Source organism: Suncus etruscus, chromosome 13, assembly GCF_024139225.1.
Source record: "Suncus etruscus isolate mSunEtr1 chromosome 13, mSunEtr1.pri.cur, whole genome shotgun sequence".
NCBI lineage: Eukaryota > Metazoa > Chordata > Mammalia > Eulipotyphla > Soricidae > Suncus > Suncus etruscus.
In genome coordinates, this window is record NC_064860.1 from 36,600,041 (window position 1) to 36,620,997 (window position 20,957).

Genomic DNA, 20,957 nt, shown 5'->3' on the forward strand with positions numbered 1-20,957 from the left:
CTTAATGCTGAAGTTGTATTTCATAATTAGTTTGGAGGTAAAATATGTTAGCATAGAATATAACAAATAGGATTATGTTTTAAATGTGTAAAAAACTATTAAAATCAACATTCATTTCCTGTTTTATTTTATTTTTTAACTTATTATTTATTTATTTATTTATGTTTTTGGGTCACACCTGGCAGTGGTGTCACCCACCTGGCTCTATGCTCAGAAATTGCTCCTGTTAGGCTTGGGGGATCACATGGGATGCCGGGATTCGAACCACCATCCTGCATGCCCTACGTCCATGCTATCTCTCTAGCCCCTCATTTCCTGTTTTAACCTAATACTTTTTTAGGTTTGATTCCAGGCATCCCATCTGGTCCCCAGAGCATTGTTAAGACTGATTCTGAGTGCTGAGCCAGAAGTAAACCCTGGACATCATCTAGTGTGGCCCAAAACCCCCACTCAAGGAAAAAAGAGCATAAATAATTTCCTCACTGATAACCGTGCCAAAAATCATACTGTAAAATTATATTCTTTAGGTTGATCTTTTGAATAATTCATATAGAAAAGCTAAAATGAATAGATTTGGTTAAATTCAATATCTATCTCAAGTATTAACAGTATTTTGAACCTGCCCACATCTGTATCTCTAGAGTGATAGAATATTTTAGCTGCTACATCACTACCAACCTGTTTCCAAGGAAACAAGAGGGCAAAGAAAAAGGAAAAAAACATCAATGACATCCAATTTCAAGATAGTCATGACACTCTGAAAAGAGTTGCAACAGTCTTATGAAGAAAGTTAAAATAGTCTTCTAATTATAAATACTAAACAATTTCCTATTATAACAGATTATACTCTTGCTTAGAGCTCTGTAACTCTTTTAGTCTTCTCTTTTTCTCAAACTTGTAGTTTAGATGCTGGACAACCAAGACAGTTCTCCCATATGTAAAAAAGAGGAAAGGGTCCAGAAAAAGTTAACAAGAAGGCAGCTAGGGGGAAATGGGTAATGATAAACTGCTAAGGGGAAGTACTGTATGTATGGTGTTTGGCTTGCACATCACCAACCTGGATTCAATTTCTGGCATCTCATTTGGTCCTCAAAGCACTTGCCATGAGTGACTTCAGAGCCTGAAATAAGTCCTGAACATACCCAGGTGTGGCCTCAAAATAAAAACATCAAAATTAAGCAAGTAAAGTGATGAACTCCAACATAATAGAGATAGTATGTATTTCAGTCCAAACCTATCAGTTTTTAAACCTATATTTAAGTACTAATATTCTGTACACATAAATATCCTAGAAAATTATATATTTACTTGTTTAAGATCCTAAAGTATAAGTTATTTGACTTTGAATGATGTCTAAATCAGTGATTGCCAAGAAGTAAGCTTTCAATATAACTTAAAAACTAATCCTATGATACTTCCACTCTACATCTCTTGAAATAGATTCTAAAAGCATTATAGAATTTTATAAATTTAAGATCCAATAGCACTCTGTACTTACTTCTTTTCTATAGCAGTGTCCAAATTGACAATTGTCAATACTGGCTTTTTCTTGATGAGGGAAAAAAGTAGGACTATATCTCTGAGCATACCCTACAATAAATGAGACTGCTTGACTGAATTATGACCACTGAGAAGTTATGTACCACTATTTCCTGCCAACCAATAACCACCAGTCCTATAAAGTGAATTAGATTGCATCTCAAAACAAGTTTTTTAAGAAATTCCACTCACCAATAAGGTACCAATTTTAGAATTTATATAGATCAGAAATATTTCAAATTTAAACCATTGGGCACCATTATTTTTTAATATATTTTATTTAAACACCTTGATTACATACATGATTGTGTTTGGGTTTCAGTCATGTAAAGAACACCACCCATTACCAGTGCAACATTCCCATCACCAATGTCCCAAATCTCCTTCCTCCCCACCCGACCCCCACCTGTACTCTAGACAGGCTTTCCATTTCCCTCATACATTCTCATTATTAGGACAGTTCAAAATGTAGTTATTTCTCTAACTAAACTCATCACTCTTGTGATGAGCTTCCTGAGGTGAACTAGAACTTCCAGCTCTTTTCTCTTTTGTGTCTGAAAATTATTATTGCAAGAATGTCTTTCATTTTTCTTAAAACCCATAGATGAGTGAGACCATTCTGCGTTTTTCTCTCTCTCTCTGGCTTATTTCACTCAGCATAATAGATTCCGTGTACATCCATCTATAGAATAATTTCATGACTTCATCTCTCCTGACAGCTGCATAATATTCCATTGTGTATATGTACCACAGTTTCTTTAGCCATTCGTCTGTTGAAGGGCATCTGGGTTGTTTCTAGAGTCTTGCTATGGTAAATAGTGCTGCAATGAATATAGTTATAAGAAAGGGGTTTTTGTATTGTATTTTTGTGTTCCTAGGGTATATTCCTAGGAGTGGTATAGCTGGATCGTATGGGAGCTCGATTTCCAGTTTTTGGAGGAATCTCCATATTGCTTTCCATAAAGGTTGAACTAGACGGCATTCCCACCAGCAGTGGATAAGAGTTCCTTTCTCTCCACATCCCCGCCAACACTGTTTATTTTTATTCTTTGTGATATGGGGCACCATTATTTTATTACAACTGATAGAACATACGGACTTAAACTACAGACTATACTCATCGAACACACTCAAGCAAACTCACATTCCCTTGCTATTCTCTCCTCTCTTCTCACTACTTTCTCTTTTTATCATTTCTTCTCCACTCTTCTCTCTACTTTTTTTTCTTTCCTCTTTTCCCTTCCTTTCCAATGTATTTTCTCGTTTCTCCCTTCCTACCCCTACCATATACCTTCCCCTCTCCCCCCTTTGGAAATCCAAATACCCCCTCATCCCTCATTCCCATCCATACTTCCCACTGTATTAACACTCTTCACCCTCAGTCCTTAATCTATTAGGCACCAAAATTGACCTCCTACCCCAATGAACCAGTACCCAGTACCCAAACGAAGAGAGACCCAGTCAAACCCACACTTCGTCTCCTGCAAGAAAAGGCAACTAACTCCCCTGCGGACCCATGCTGCGCGGCCCTCCCTACCATCTCCCCCTAAGGACTGTTACTTGAAACCGGACTTAGCTCCAAAAGTAGACCCAATACAAGAACTCTTCCCAAGACCTCCCTGCCTCAAATCTTTCACCAACCTGAAGGAGGTCAGGGGGTGTGATGGAAAGGTGCCTGGAAACCCACACACTACAAGAAAAACCCAAAAGACAACGGGAAAACCTATACTCCCAACATAAACATAAGACCTGTATTACACCTCCTCGTTACTTGCCTTTCCCCAAGTGTAAGGTAGTCTTTTGCACCTCTTTGGTCCTTTAAATACTCTGTTAATTCATTTTTTAACTTTCTTGTCCACATATACATATGTGAGCACATACATTTTTAATCCTATTTTTTTCTAATCTTTTTTGGGTATGTGACCTGTTTTTGTTTTCCTCTCTGTCCACCCCCAAAGGCACCAGCAATATAACGTAGCACCATTTCTCTCTGCAAAGGCACACTAAAAAAAGGGGAAAGCTTTCACATAAAAAAGGAGCTTTTATCTACTAGAGATAGAAACTCAGAGTTGTTTACAATACAGGGATAACTCCTACCTTGAAAATATGTCATGTGGAATCAACTTAGACCTCAGGAGATTAGATCCCATCCATCCAACCTTGAACCCTGGATCCCAGTCACAGAAATGGCACAGTCTTTCACAACAGCTGCAGGTAACAAACCCCATCCGGAACAACCTTATTACTGCTGGAACACCAATGAGTGCCAGTTCTAATACGATATCCTGACACCGAGGAAAAGGGGAACAACTTGATTTAAGAGCAGGTTATCCTGCCCTACCAGCCACCGATAAGACAAAATCAGAAGATTTGTCACCCGCTGGTAGGTCCAGAAGCCAAAAACGCGATTTACAGAGGACTGGCTGCTAGAACCATGACCAGACTGTATATATCTTGGGTCCAATAAAAAAGCCCTAGCCTAGGGTTTGAGCTACGACCTGCACAACAACCATGATCCCCAGTTCTAAAGGACTGGCCGAGACAAGTGTAACGGAATGGGGCTTCTGGGAACGCAAGGAAAGGCACTATCCTAGGTGCCATCCCAGGGTTAGTGCCAAGACCAAGACCACCAACCACAGAAGATGAACTGGAGTGACACGGAGGGAACAGAACTTCTACAACCACAAAGACTGAAGTCAGTCATAAGTCCCACCCCTGTAACTGTGCAGATACTGAGATCTCTAGATACAGAGGTCTCACTATAACACCCAGGATGGAGCAGAAGCCTCCCAAACTCCACAAATGCACCACCGGGAGAATAAAGGATCATGAACAGAGTCTATAGTTGATCCCATGACAATATACTCCAAGGGCGGAGAAATCCCGTATCTCTTAGGCCATGTGAATCCCTTTTTGAATGACCCCAATATTTACTGTGCCTGGGCAGGAGGCAAAAAAAAAAAAACAACACATTGTTTATTTTTCATACATTACGTTTTATCTTCATGTACTACTACTATTATTATTATTTTTATTTACCTATCGATTTTTGGTCAATTTCTTTGTTTTAGTGTGGTTATTGAAGTTATTGCCCCCCACTTATCTTTTTTTCTCCTTTTTTTTTTCTTCTTTTCAGATTTCTGGGTGGCACCCGGCAGTGCTCAGGGATTATGCCTGGCTCCGGGCTCAGAGATTGCCCCTGGCGGGCATGAGGGACCATGTGGGGCGCAGAGATTCGAGCCGATGACCTCCTACATGAAAGGCAGACGCCTTGCCTCCATGTGATCTCTCAGGCCCCTTCTTTTCCCTCTTCATGGGCTCTGCCATGATGCCTTTCTCAAGACCACGACATTTTTTGTTTGTTTGTTTGTTTGTTTGTTTTGTTCTGTTTTTGGGGTGCTTAGCGTTATTGTTGGAACTCTTAATAGATATTTGACACTTCATTTCGTAGGGGTGGACTGTTTCACCTCCTTTTTCTCCTTCGTCTCTCAAACCAATGGCGAGAGCCTCTAAAAGAATTCTGCTTATTCCCGGCGTATTAGACTTTTACCCCAGTTTATTATTTTTCTCCTCTTCAAACAAAACCACATAACTTGAACTAGCTAGTCCTGCCCCCCAATTAGAGGGGGAAATAAAGGAGGCATCAGGACCAAACAGGTGTAAGACTACGAAGTAATAGGATAGGTACAGAGGGGACCACATATTCTAGCAGCCCTGGGGGTGAGGGAAGAGGATATGGAAGGTAGGACAAAAACGGAGGAGTAGGGAAGACAAACCGGTGATGGGAACCCCCCTGATTTTATGTAAATATGTACCTAAAATATTATTGTCAACAATATGTAAGCCACTATGATCAAAATAAAAATTATGTTAAAAAAAAAGAAATTAATTCCCACACTTTGTAGGTCAAGTGAGACTTAGGCATAGTCTGACAATTGCTGAGTGAAGCTGTGATCTATTTGGGGCAAGAAAACTAGCTGAGAAGGTTTTAACGTTTGCTTTTTTCAGTTCTGGCTCATTCATGTCCTTACTTGTGACCACAATGGTAAAGAGAAAAGCTGTAGATTCCTCTCTAGGCTGCCACCTCTTTTCTGCCTCCTCACATAAATTACCTACAACATCATGTCATAGGTTAGTTAATATAAATGAGTTAATTTTCTATGGAACATTTCTGACCACAAGAACATAATCAAATTTCTAAATAAATACCCACAGCACTTCTAATAATAATAATAAAAAAGAATTTTCTAATTCTTTCATTTTTAATTGCAATTATTATACTATACTGTAATTACTTATATTTTCTACTAGATTGTGAACTTTAAAAAATATTTTTTTTCCTTGCCATCCCATAGTGACTGATACACAATAAGAAAGCAAACTGGCTTTATGGTTTAGCAAAATAAGATGGGTTATTAGTCATTCATCTATTCAATGTATAGAACGTCTATTATAAAAATAATTTTACTCTTATACCCAGTTGAAAAAATTCAAATTACAGAAAGAATCCAGCTAATTTAATTAAGCTTAAACTTTAGCTTCTTTTTTGGGACATGTTGGAAATGAGTTGAAGAAATAAAAGAAATGGCTACCTAGGTCTCCTTTTCTTCATTCATGGCATGTTAGACCTTTTAATGACAAATTGTATTCCATGAGGGACTTGATTCTGCATAATAAAAAAACGCAATAAAAATAATGTTAATAAGTGAATAGAAACTTCTATAAAGGTGAATGGATATTGGACACCTAAGAATGAGAAATAATATCATAGATAAAATAATTAAGAAAAAATACATATACAAAAAGCATATATTTCAGTTTTATATGTATTATTGACTAGTCTACCTTTCTGGGATTTATATTTTATGTAGAACTGTTCAGTTTTATAGAAATACATATATTTTATGTAAACATTATTATCAAATATTATCAAAATTGTCCAAAAAACTCAATTTTTTTCTTTATTGAGCAAAAAGTACCAGACAATTTGAGGCACAAATTTTGAAAAAAAAATTACCCTGAAAATTAAAAGTATGGTGGTTGTATTTATTCTATAAAACTTTAGAAGCAAATGATCCACAGAAATATACTGACTTGATTTGCAGCCTCATAAGAGACAGTTTTTCTGTATGTACAAAGTTATTATGACATTAGAATAAAGAAATACTTTTTGGGGATCATCATGTGCTTGTTGAACTATAGATAGAAATGAACTAATTTGTTCTCTAAGCAGTAAAAGAAATGAGGATTATGATGACAACAATTTCTACAGTATAATGGATATAATTACTGGAAGCAAAACTCATATATTTTTCTCTAAAGTTCTGTCATTTCCCTGGTCTTGCACTTCTTATCCTGTAGAGGATCAAAGATCTTCAGGATCTTGAAAAACGTATGGGTTATTAAATAGCCTTCTGTATTTATAATTATCTCTTTTGTTTATTTTTGGGCCATACCTGGCGGCATTCAGTGGTTATTGCTGGCTCTGTGCTCAGAAATCGCTCCTGGTAGGCTCAGGGGATCATATGGGACACCAAGATTCAAACCACTGTCCATCCTGGGTCTGCTATGTGCAAGACAAATGTCCTACCACTCTAATATCACTCTGACCCCTACTTTTTAAATTATAACTAAGGAATATATAGCTTTGAGTATTTTCTACTAGATCTAACTACATATATTCCAATGAGAGTATTCAATGGCTACCAACTTTTCAAGTCTATTTAGATTCACTAAGATTAAATTTTATTTCCTAAACTTTCTATTTGAAAATGCTTTCTGTGAGTCAGAGAGAGAGAGAGAGAGAGAGAGAGTGTACAGGAGATACTGTACTTGCCGTGCATGTATCCAAGTGGGGTTTGGCTATTAACACATGTAGTCTCTTCAGAAGCTATCCTTGAGTACAGAGTGCAGAGAAATATCTGAGCACAACATAGTATGCTACAAAAATGGAAGGAAGGAAGGAAGGAAGGAAGGAAGGAAGGAAGGAAGGAAGGAAGGAAGGAAGGAAGGAAGGAAGGAAGGAAGGAAGGAAGGAAGGAAGGAAGGAAGGAAGGAAAAAAGAAAAGAAAAAAGAAAAAGGAAGGAAAGATTGAAAGAAGAGAATAAAAGAAGGAAGAAAGATATAGAGAGAAAGAAAGAAGTAAAAGATAAAAGAAAGAAGAAAGGAAATAGAAGGAAAAGATAGGAAGAAAGAAGGAAAGAAAGTAAAACATGCTTTCTTCCTGCAACTAATTATGAATTTCCCTTGTATTCTCATCAGGTTTTCCAAGCATCATCCTGAAGCTTCATCCAAATAGTTCTTGCCGCTATATCATTTGCTTACTTTTACAATGTCATTCATAATTCATATTTGTATATGCAATTTATTTTATGTGTGTAAATTTTATTGACTTAATTTTGTCTTAAAACAAGTTTATCTTGTACTGTGTAATAAATTCTTGGGGATAGGATCTGTGCTTTTATATATCTCTGAGTTTCTATATCATTTCACATGTCTTAATTAATTACTATCAATACTAGAAAAATAATTACACTTCTTCTGATGTCCTATTTTACCTTAAAATTATTTTCCTACAGCAAATCATCAAGTCTCTGGAGTTTTCAGAGTCATATTGTTTCTTATTTCTTCCACAAAAAATGACTTATAAAAAGTGCTCAAAAAATAAACTACATTGAATGTGTGTTATATGATTTCTTTTTTTTCTTTTTTTTTTTGTTTTTGTTTTTGTTTCTGTTTTGGGGCCACACCCGGCAATGCTCAGGGGTTACTCCTGGCTATGCACTCAGAAATTGCTCCTGGGGGCCGGTGAGGTGGCACTAGAGGTAAGGTGTCTGCCTTGCAAGCGCTAGCCAAGGAAGGACCGCGGTTCCATCCCCCAGTGTCCTATATGGTCCCTCCAAGCCAGGGGCAATTTCTGAGCGCTTAGCCAGGAGTAACCCCTGAGCATCAAATGGTCGTGGCCCAAAAAACCAAAAAAAAAAAAAAAAAAAAAAAGAAAAGAAAAGAAAAAAATTGCTCCTGGCTTTGGGGGACCATATGGGATGCCAGGAATTGAACTGAGGTTCTTCCTGGGTCAGCCGTGTACACGGCAAACACCCTGCCACTGTGTCTTTGCTCTGGCCCCTGATTTCTTTGCATTTCTTTTCCTTTACCTTATATCTACAAAAGAACTAACATAGGTTAATTTTCCCATTTTTTGCATAACAAATGTTTGTTAAAGTGGGGCTTAGATTATTAAATGATTCATTAAATGTGGTGGAAACATTTTTAATTGGGTCTTAGATCCAGATCACTAATCCATTGATCACATAAAGATATACCCAAGACCATAAATATGCAAAGCTTCTATATATGAATCAAATGTTATAAACATACAATAAAAGTGTCTTTCATAAAATGCAATTAAATATATTTACCTTCTATATTCTTAAAACGAGGCCCTGAGTTCCTAAACTTATAGGTACAAAACTCAGTATTAGATGGTTATTAAAACAGTAAGACCAATATCCACTGATCATAGAGAATGTAGAGAGAACAAAACCTCTATACTCTATTGGCAAGACTGTAAAGTCTTGTACTCAATGTAAAAATATGCAAATTTCTCAAAAATTGAAAATTAAAATTCTATATGCTAGTCAGCCCACTTCTTAGAATTTAATTTCCCAACTGTAAAAACAATAATTTGAATAAATACTTGCACTACAACATTTTATTAATAAAATTATAAATTGAATCACCATGGTATACAGTTACAAAATTATTCATCATAGAATTGCCAAAGGTTTCTGCAGGCAAGTTATTACAGTTATCTACAAAGTTGCCAGGCTTCTGCAGGTTACTGCAATAAGCTGCACGTCTACCTGCTCCTCGGCTGCAAGGGTTCAAGGCCGCCAGGCCCTAGTGCTGCAAGGCTCACAGGGGCCTGTGGGACCCAGCTGTCCGGTGAGAGCAGAAGTGATCAGGGGAGGCCTATAGTCTCAGGATCAATAGAGATAAAGTGATAGATACAAAGCAGGTAGCATCTCATCAATGCTTCATGTCTCCCTCCCCACCCCGTGAATAGGCAGGTGCTGCTCTGGTTCACTATCCTCGGTCCCCCACCAATGGTCCAATTTTTTCTTTTATACCTGGCACAAGAGGGAGCTTGTCCAAGAGGTGTGTGCAGGCGGCATATCCAGTTTCAACTGTCATTACAGTGAAAGTGTCCAAGAGGCTTGCCCAACTCCAACTGCCATTAATCAACAGAATTCATGATTGAGTTTTAGTCATACAGTGTCCAACACCTGTCCCTTTACCAGTGTACATGTTCTGCCACCAATGTCCCCAAGTTTCACTCTGCCCTCTCCCTCCCACCTCTCTCTCTCTCTCTCTCTCTCTCTCTCTCTCTCTCTCTCTCTCTCTCTCTCTCTCTCTCTCTCTCTCTCTCTCTCTCTCTCTCTCTCTCTCCCCCCTTTGCACCCAAGGGGTAATATGCATGTCACTTTATTTCCTTTCAGCACACAGTTCTTGTTCAGGGTGATCATTTCAACTATCATTGTCATAGTAATCCCTCCTCTGCCCTAATTTTATTTTACTCTCTCTCATTCTTGCTCTCTCTCTCTTTTTCTTTTTTGCAAAATTCCTACCATGAGCCAGTCTTCTTGAACCTTTTCTATATTGTCTTTGAATATTATTAATATATTATCTTTTCTTATATAGCACAAATAATGCATTCCCATTTTTATTGCACCATTAAAACTTACATCAAACATTCTTATGCATGCAGACTGGCACCTGTCCTACAGACTAGTTCATAGACTGTTAATTATGACCAAGGCGATAAACAAGCAATATTCAACCTTTCTTATTTTTGGACTGGCACTGGTTTATGGATTGATGTTTTAAGACAACTGATTCATAATAAACTCAAGAACTGAAAACATCCTAACTTCTCAATGACTAATAAACATGTATACAGGATGCATTTATATGTATATATATGTATATGTGTGCAATGAAATTCTATTTAGCTATGTTAAAATGATGATATTTGCACCAGAAATGGATCTACAGGGCATTAGTCCAAGTGAAATAAGCAAGAAAGAAAAGAAAAGAATATACAATTTCCTATATGGCATATAAGAAGAAAAGCAAACAGGTGAACTAAGTAAATCAATAATATATTTTGAAACTATGAAACTGATAGGTTACTACAAAGTAAGGTAAAGGAAAAGGGACTGGCTAGTCATTAATCAGAAAATATTATGCACAAACTTATTTTCGATGTTTAGCTCACAACTGAAGCTGTACAATTATAAAAATAAATGATACTTTAATAAAATTGATTTATTTATTGGTTTTGGACAACACCTGGTGATGTTCAGGTGTAACTTCTGACTTTGCACTCAGGAATTATTTGTGGTGAGCTTGAGGGATCAAATAAGATATAGGGGAACTAACCTGGGTTGGCCACATGCCAAAAAAATGCTCTGTCTGCTTCATTATCACTCCTGTCCAAGGAAATTTTTTTAAAATAAATTTCACTTTCAGACAAATGTACACATGTCAATCAATTTTATGTTTTACAATAAAAAGCTAGAACAAATATTTCACCTTTCAGAGAATAGCTGTTTTTAACTTATTTTTAACTTTCTTCTACAGGGCTTTTAAAATAAAATACTCATATGTCTTTTATGGGAAAGTAACTCATGGATAATTTAAAAATGTACATTGCATGCTGAAAATTAGGGAGCTCTTATTCCTCTTCTCTATTTTATGCACAAAAGTTTTAATGATACATATAGAGAAAGCTTTAGGCAATAGCAATCAGATGATGAAACTTCTGGTTGGTCATGTTTTTAAGGAAAGACTTCTTTTTCTAGCCTGTACAATCACACTTCCTTCTTAGCAGCAAGAGTAATAGTAAAAATAATTCAGATTGTGCAAGGCACTTGATTAAGTTAATTGAATGTGACTGAGCATTCTGGATGCGATCTCCCATCCCCTTCCAAAAAAAACCTGTAATAATGGAATGGCTTCCAATTCTACTTAATATATAATTTAAACTATGTTTCAGAACTTTAAGATCCTACATAATCTAGTTAATATGTTTCTCTCCAGAATAATATTACACATTATTCTCCCCGTGCTCATTTTTCCTTTTATTTTTATTTTTAAATGGCCACACTCAGAAAGCTCAGGATTTACTCCTGTCTCTGCACTTAGGGAACACTCCTGGTGATGCACAGGGGATGATATAGGGTGCCAGGGATTGAACCCAGGTTGGCTTTTTGTAAGGTATATATCATACTCACAGTACAATGATTCTGACTCCTATGCTCATTTTCCTCCAGTCATTAGGCACAGAATGTAATCTATACCTTAAGATCTTATCCCTAGTTATTGTGTTATCCAAGCTAAGACACAAAGTAGGAAACCTTCCTCTGAAGTCTAGTACAAGGCATGCTCATTTATTCTGTTTCTTCAGAAATGCCACTTACTTAGTCCCTTTTTATAATCCCACTTAATAAGTCTCTCTCTTGTCACCCATTTCTTTTATATTTTTATATTGATAATATATGATTATTCTTATCTATCAGCTTCTTTATTTGTTTCGTTGCCTGTCTTTAACAACTAGATAGTAATCATGAAATTAGAGACCATGTCCTTCTATTCTTGAATTCCAAGCTTTTAGTGTAGTGCTTGGAAATTATCAATGCTTAATAGGTAATTATTAAATGAGTAAATAAATGAATATGACAAAATGTAGTGTGTCATTCACATATAAATACTTGTTGAAATCACTGAAGTTGATGAGATCAACTAAAATTTATGCTTATAAAACAAATAAATTAAAGGGAGAAAAACAGATGCTGGATAATGTTATCCATTTGTGCTAAAGAGAAAAAACAAGGAATTGACAGTACCAAACAATGACAAACTCAAGGCCTTGGATTGCAAAACTCAGATTAGCAGGCATGGGGAGATGGTTGGAGTAAAGAAGAAGTGATATAAGGAAAATGGTGGAGGGTTTGGGGCACTTTGGTGGAAGTGGAATACAGTAACATCGTGTACTAATACCATAAATATTAAAATTATTAACCATATTTCCTAAGTTTTGGTAGCTTTTTAAGGTAAATTAACCTAGAATATGCCTATGAATACAAGGTAGCAGAACTTTAATGCTCATGAAACAGACAAGAGAGAAAGGGCTTGTCAGAGAAACAGAGGAAGTAATTGGTGGCTCAAGAAAACAAAGATAACTTCTAGAAAATAAAATAATTCAGAAAAAACATATTATTTACTCTATTGCAGCCATTGTGTATTAGAAGTCAGAATAGAATCAAGGGTCTCAATATTTTTATTTTTGGGAAAATATTAGACAATAAGAATAATGGGTTTATTATTTAAAGGAAAGTAAGAAAGATAAATTTTTTGTTAATTAAGAGGGTACTGGACACCTTGAAAGGTCATGCCACTTTCAAACAGATTTATAAATTATTTATTGCTATTGTTTGCCTCTTTTGCTAGAATGTGCACTCTACAAAATCAGAAATGTTTCCTTTATTCTGAATACATGCCACGATCCTAGAATAATTCCTGAATGATGCCATAGGTGAGTATTAGGTTAGTTTAATTCTTGACTTATACATAAAAGTACTTGTAGTTTAGAAAGATTAATTACTTAGTAAATTCAAATAATTAGAATATTACCATATCATTAAATCAGCCATTGTTGTGTCAATGAATGAGTTAGACACTGAGTGTTTTTTAAGAGCTATACTCAATCAATCTCAAAGAATTTCTGTGTTATCTGGAGATACATTTAAATGTCTACAGTTATTAATTTTTGTTCTATATAGTCTATGGAAATCAGACTTTTAATTTCTTATACAAAACAATGGTAAAAAGTCAGAGGGCCTGCTTTTGTCTTTATTGTCATAATAATGCATTTATTGTAGCTGTGTCACTTCCTGAACATGTCACTTCCTGAGCAATTAAATAAGGACCAGAAAGCCTGAACTTTGCTGAGGATCAATGGTTAACTATATGAAGTAAATATATTGAATTATTATTATTATTATTATTATTATCATTATTATTATTATTTGGTTTTTGGATCACACCTGGCAATGCTCAGGGGTTACTCCTGGCTCTATGCTCAGAAATCACTCCTGGCAGGCTCGGGGGACCAGATGGGATGCCGGCATTTGAACCAATGTACTTCTGCATGCAAGGCAAACCCCTTACCTCCATGCTATCTCTCCGTCCCCTATTGACTTATTTTAAAATCAGTGGGACTAACTTGATAACTGGAACACTACTTTAAAATATTATTTAGTCATTAAAAATTTAGGCTATACTCCCAAAGACATTTCCTATGTTCATTTTTACCAATAAATATATTTAGTATTATTTTTCTGAATTCAATAAAAAATATGAACAGGCATTTTAATGTTTTAATGGTTGAGCCTTCTGTAATTCTTCTGAATATATTTTTCATTTGATAATCTTGTTAAATATAAAATTGAATAGAGCATTAAATTCTCTCATGTTTATTTTTCTTGATGCTGCATAAATTGTATGTCTATAGACTCAGCAGAGATGGGTTAGTTGAAACATGTATGTGAGGAAACATTGAGAAAATTATTAAAAGAGAGAACATTTTAAGGTGAGAAAATTTGTGTGGATGTATGAACTTGGAAGCTGAACTAGTTAAGACTAAGAATTTATATATCATTTTTATAAGCCAAATGTCAAATATTTGTGTCAAAACCTATCATTATATGAGTCACAAGCACCAAAAGAACGGCAATGTCAAGTCAGAATATTTCTGCATCAACATCACCAAGTAGAGGAGGCGTAGATTCATAAGCACTGCCATTGATTGGTCAGCAGTTGTTTCCATGGCAATTCAAGCAATGTTTAGATATTTTTTTCTTCTCTCCTACATTATCTCCTATACATAGTAGAGAATGCCAATATTAGCAAACAAACTTAATGATAAATATAATGCGATACTATAGCATTACATTTGTAAGTTTAATTTTAATTTTAACTTTAATGTTGATTATAGCGTAGTTGTGGTCTATATCATTTCTTCATATTTGCAAAACAGTAAAAATAATAAGCACTTTTATATTTTGTCATATTATAGAAAAATATGACATTTATTGTCTCCTAAGTATATATACTTAGACTTAGGACAATAATGATGAGTGCTTTAACCTGGAAAGAGTAAATCTTCAAAGCTGCTGCTTTACATATGTATTCAAATATTGCATGTAGAGTGAATACATTTATCTTAGATATGCCCAGCTTTCAAGTAAGTATGTTATGGTAAAAACCCTATTCTTTTATACTGTAAATAGTAATATTTACTACTTTTTAGAAATTGAGCCAAAAAGATGTATTTTTCCCAGACAGTTTTCTGTCATTGTTCCCTTTGCTAAATGTAACCCACATTTCTGAGTTTTTATTGTAGTAGAACTTGCTGCTGCAATGAAATTGACCATCTGGTTTCCATTAACTCTACTGATAACACTAACAAAATATTTATCTTGTTTTTTTAGGAGAATTATTTTATCCTTATTCAGATACCATACTCGTATAGGTAAATCCATCTAAAACTCCAGGGCAGGCCAGAGTTTAGTTTAAGTCTTATCATTCAAGGCTTAATTTCCCTGGTGATTAGTTTAAGAATGAGACTGAAACCAAGACAAAAAACCAAAACAAAACAAGTTTTTTTGGTTTGAGCAATCAGAAAACAAGCTAGATTCTTCAATGGACTTGAGTCTTAGAGAATGTGAATCACTTGGAGGAAAGAAAGAAAGTGAAAAGGGAATAAGAGATGGAAAGAGAATGCAGGAGAAAGAAAAGAGAAAATTTCTCTGGGAATAAAATACAAAAGAGCAAGACAGGAGAAAGCTATGACAGAAAACATGTCAGCCACACTTCTTCCTTCTTTCCTTCCTTCTTTCCTTCCCTCCTTCCATCCTTCTCCCTCCCTTACTTTCTTCTCTCCCTCCTTCCTTCCTCCCTTCTTTCCCTCATTTCTTCCTCCCTTCCTTCTTCCCTCCCTTCTTTCCTCCCTCCTCTTTCTTTTTTCTCCTTCCCTTCTATTCTTTTCCCTGCCTTCCTTCCTCCCTCCCTCCATCCCTCACTCACTCTTTCCTCCCTTCTTTCCTTTTTTTCTCCCTCCCTTCCTCATTTTCTTCCTTTTTCTCTCCCTCTCTCCCTCCCTTCCTTTTTCTCTCCCTCCCTCCCTCCCTCTCTTCCTTTCTTTCTTCCCTTTTTTTCTTTGTTGGGGTTCAAACTCATGACATATATTCTATCATTAACCCACATCTCTAGTCTCCAAATAGAAATCATCACAATAGTACTTTTCTTCATGAATGCTCTGTGATTTAAATTTTGGTTTTTGGAGTCTGGAGCCAAGTACAGAGGGTGAGTTTGTTTGTCTTGCATGCAGCTGATCTAAGTTAGATCCCTAGCATTGCATGTGATCCTCCAAGTCCACCAGAATGATCCCTAAGCACAGAACCAGGAGATAGCCCCTGTGCACTGCATTGTGTAGCCAAAACAAAACAAAACAACAAAGGTTTTTGTTGCTATGATAAATTAAAGAAAATGGAAGATATAGAATATATTTATAGTATATGTACATATATCTGAACAAATTGGTATGTATATTAATATGTAAAATTTCAAAAAAAAGACAAGGACTAGCTATTTTTATAAGTCTGTTTTCTCTGAGTCTTTATAGTAGAAATGGTGTGAAATTTTTTTCTTTCTCATTTCCATAGCTATCCATTCACAGAATTTTATACACTGTAAATATAGATCTATTAATTTTGGCATATATTTAGAAAAGAAAATTTCTAAAATGCCGACATGTAAAAACATAAAAATATTATTAAATTTCCTTATTCTTACAGGTTTATACAAAACTGAGACAGAGAAGTTGTTACTTGATATCTCAAAGTATTTGGCAGACATTTTAAGACTTCAAAAAAATAAATGTGAATCACATTTTAGTTTTTCATTTCTATTAAGACACTTTTTTTCCCTATATGCAGCAGAATGGACTCACTGTTCTAAATTTGCATCTGGTTTCCATAGTAACTGCATTTTGGATTTTAACATTAGACACCACCTGTTGTTCTGTGGACAAACCACCAAATAACATCACAGATTATGAAGGAGCAAAAATATAGTAGACACATCTGTTTTCAAATAACATCACTTCTCTAAGGTACTGTTATTTTTCAATGACATTTACATATATACTTCACACAGCTAAGGTATGTACTATCATATGCCTACTTGTACAGATAGCAGCTATAATTCCTAAATTAAAAAATATTAACTTCGACATTCACACTGCCATGGCAACATGGAGCTCATGACAGTCATAATAGAAAGTGATATGTATAAGTATAGATCTATACATGTGTTGCTTCTGATTTTTAAAATTTCTGAAAATTACAGCACAGTGAAGGTTCAAGTACAAATTCTTAAATTGCCTACATTTGCACCAAAACACACACACCACACAGAGTCACACTTCTAAGTATGTCAAGTTATTTTAGAAGTTGTGTAAATCCCTTTTCTCTAATTCATCTTTAGACTTTCCTACTTGTAAGCAAAGGATTCAGAAAACTTATAGGGATTTTTCTTAATTAAAATGATTTTTCATGGCTTTGATGAAAAGATCTTAAATTACAGTAGCAGGAGTCTCCTCTGTCAAGACTTCCTTTTCAAGGGGGAGGAGAATTCAAAAACTAACGTTCTTAGGTTTTATCATCCCTTGATATATGTTATGAACTTCTTAAATTAAATTAGAAACATTCAAATGTATTTTGAAACAAAAATGTGATCATCCACTCAACATTTTTATAGCATGAAATTGTTCATAGTATGAAAGAATGCAGCCCACATTCTAAGCAATTGTTTCAAACAGAAGTTTTCTGGTTAGTGAAATAAGTGTATGTGTCATTTTATCTGTACATTCATTTCTCAGTTGCTGGCTTAATTTTTATTTATGTTTCCTGTCTGGGAGTAAACCCAGAAACATCTAGATAAGGAATTCTGAACCCATGAATATGCTTCTGAACATAAATCTTTATATCTGAGCTTTATTTAGTGTTTTTTTTTTTATAAAAGCATGCTTTCCTTTCACTGTACATTCTCTTTTCTGTCTCCTCTTTCTCAATGTGAAACAGAGGATAGAGGGTTAAATTATATTTTAATACAGCTAGGATGCCAGTTCTATGTCCAAAAGCTATGTAACTCACTGAGTTTTAACAAAACAGTAGGAAAGCCATCTCATGTAATCAGATGAGGATTAAAAGTCATAAAACAAATAGCTCTAAGCATGGTACTTAGTAGGCACTCGTACATTTAGTTTTCATGATACCTTTTACCCTGAGGTTTTCCAGGAGCCTCATTTGAGAACAGAATGCTTCTCTCCTGTTAGTAATCAGAAACCCAGGTTCCCTCCCCTCAATTGAGCTGCAGCTGAATCTCTTTTCAGCTCTAAAACCTTACCTACTACAGGAGTAGCTGTAACAGCAGGAGTGACCCAAAGCTTCAGGGAAATGAGAAACTTGTCACACATAGTTATAGCCTGCTGGTGTCCAAAACCATAAAAAAAGAAAAATGTGACTTCTAGATCTTAGAAAAGAAGCAATCAAAAAAGGATTAAAGGAGATGGTATTTACAAAGTGCTTGGCAGAATATCTGTACATAGTAACTGCTCACAGTCATGTTATCCATTCCCAGTAAATGTTATCTACTCCCATGAATCATTTTTTGAATGAATAAGTAAAGAGACTAGTAAAGACTCCTTAGGATATTTTACTGAACAGTATTAAGTGAACTGATAATGCTGGTGACAGTGAACATAAAACCAATTTCTGATTAAATAAGAGTTTGTATAGAGAAAACTTCATATGAAACATGATAGCTCTCTTGTCTAAAGGCAAAAGAATAACAAATTGAGTTTCAAAAATAAACCACATTATTTTATTCTCAGTTGAAGTCAGCATAGACTGACTCCTCCTCGGATATTTCACCTTAAATTTTAGAAATGTTACTCTGGGATATTATTAGAATTTTCTGAGCTTTTCAATTCTGTCAAATTTATAATTAAAATATGAAGAGTAAAAGACCAAAAGGAAAATGTTATTGGTCTGAAAATTACAAGATAAAATTTGTACATTCTACCTTCAGGTACCTGTCCTGCAGTATGAACAAATAATGGTGATCAGTAAAATGTCTTGTTTAGAATAATAACATTTTAAAAGATCAAAAACATAGAGACTAACTTGACAAGAGACTCAACTTGGAGTCTTTAAGATAAACTAGAGGCAGGAATTGGGGATCTGTGGGCCTGTTAAAATTATGTGACAATTATGTGAAGTTATACACATGTGTGTGTGTGTGTGTGTGCTTGAGAGCTATCTGAAGTACAGGTAGAAATTATGGCATTGCTTTGCCATTAAAACTCGTATCTGTGGGGCCGGCGAGGTGGCGCTAGAGGTAAGGTGTCTGCCTTGCAAGCTCTAGCCAAGGAAGGACCACATAGGGTCCCCGCAAGCCAGGGGCAATTTCTGAGCGCTTACCCAGGAGTAACCCCTGAGCATCAAACGGGTGTGGCCGATAAACCAAAACCAAGACCAAACCAAACAAAAAAAACTAGTATATGTGAAATTTTTCTGTCAGAAATTCACAAGGTATTATTTAATTTTATCACTGATAAAACACAGAATAAAAGGGAAGTGGTATAGCAACCATCCCTTAGAACAGAAGAGATCCTAATTTGTATAGGTAGTTTCTTCTGACATACCTAGCTTTGAAAGTACCCTAGGACCAGCAGCAACTACACCTGCTGTATGGAACACATTGTTTCTCAAATACTTAAGAATTAGTAATAAAATTTTATTTTATAGAGGATGCCTAAATGTGATCAGTCACTTCTTGCTAATCGACAATACTATAGTATTCAGAATCTTATAGGGATGATTTGAGTCTTTTGTCAGATTCTCAAAGGGTCCTTTATCTAAAGGGCTTCAAATCATCCAGTTAGGAACATAAAATAATTTTATAAATATTAGGACATAAGGGGGCTAGAGTGATAGCGCAGCGGTAGTATGCTTACTTTTTACCTGACTGACCCAGAATGGACCAAGGTTCGATCCTGATCCCTGTGTCCCATATGGTGCCCCAAACCAGGAGCAATTTCTTTCTTTCTTATTTATTTATTTATTTAGCTTTTGGGTCACACCCGGTGAGCGAATAGCCAGGAGTAACCCCTGAGCTTCAACCAAGTGAGGCCCCAAAGCAAAACAAAACAAAAATACTAGGATATAAAAAGTGAATTTTTAGAGAAGTCAAGAGGTTTTCCCAGGTACAATTTACTGAAAATAATAATTAGAAAATTGTTCACCATCTTCATACCTTCTTCAATGCAAACCCTACTCACTACGTTTGCCTTAAAAATCTAGTAAAAAGTTAATGTCTAAGAGGCTGACTTAATCAGTTCCAGTTTCAATAATGGAATATCAGAGACTGAGTGACATAATAAAACATTTCTTTTTTTATATGTAATTTTTTATTTTGACCAAAGTGGATTACAAATCTTTCACAATGATATTTCAGGTACATAGTGACATTGAATCAGGGGCATTCCCACCACCAATGTTGTCCTCCCTCCACCCTGTTCTCAGCATGCATCCCATATCCCCCTCATTTTTCCCCCGGGCTGCTAGTATAAGTGGTCCCCTCTCTGTCTAGCTTGGCGTAGATTGGGTATCGATTCTGTTGTCATTGGCTTTGGATTTGGTGTTTAAGTCTGATCATTTTTTATTTCTACTTGATGTTCATACAACTGTTTGGTCTTGGTACCCTCCATTATTTCTCCCTCAATTTGGGAGGCAGAACAAGAGGTTCAAGTTATGTAGTTCTGTTAGAAGGAAAGGAAAAAAAGGGGGGGGATCAAACAAGCAAAATAACCCGAGAGAAGTCCTTCTAGAGGCTATAAATATCAATTTAAGAGAAGGAAGGGGAAAAGAAAAAAAATACATAACAAGAATACAAAAAACAAAAAACATAAACAACCAAAAAAACCCTAAAAGCACCACAGCAATAAAGACAACAACCAAACAATAACCAGGGTCCCGAGATAAAAACAAAACAAAACACTCACACACACACACACACACACACACACACACACACACACACACACACACAAACCAAAGACACAAAAACAAGCAACAATAACAAAAGAACATTAATTTGTGGGTTTTTTTTTTTTTTTTTTTTGCATAGGCACAGTAAATATCGGAGAGATTAGAAAGGGAACTCCCTTGTCCTAAGAGATACAGGGTTTCTCTGTCCTTGAAGTATACTGTCATGGAAATAGATATAGGCT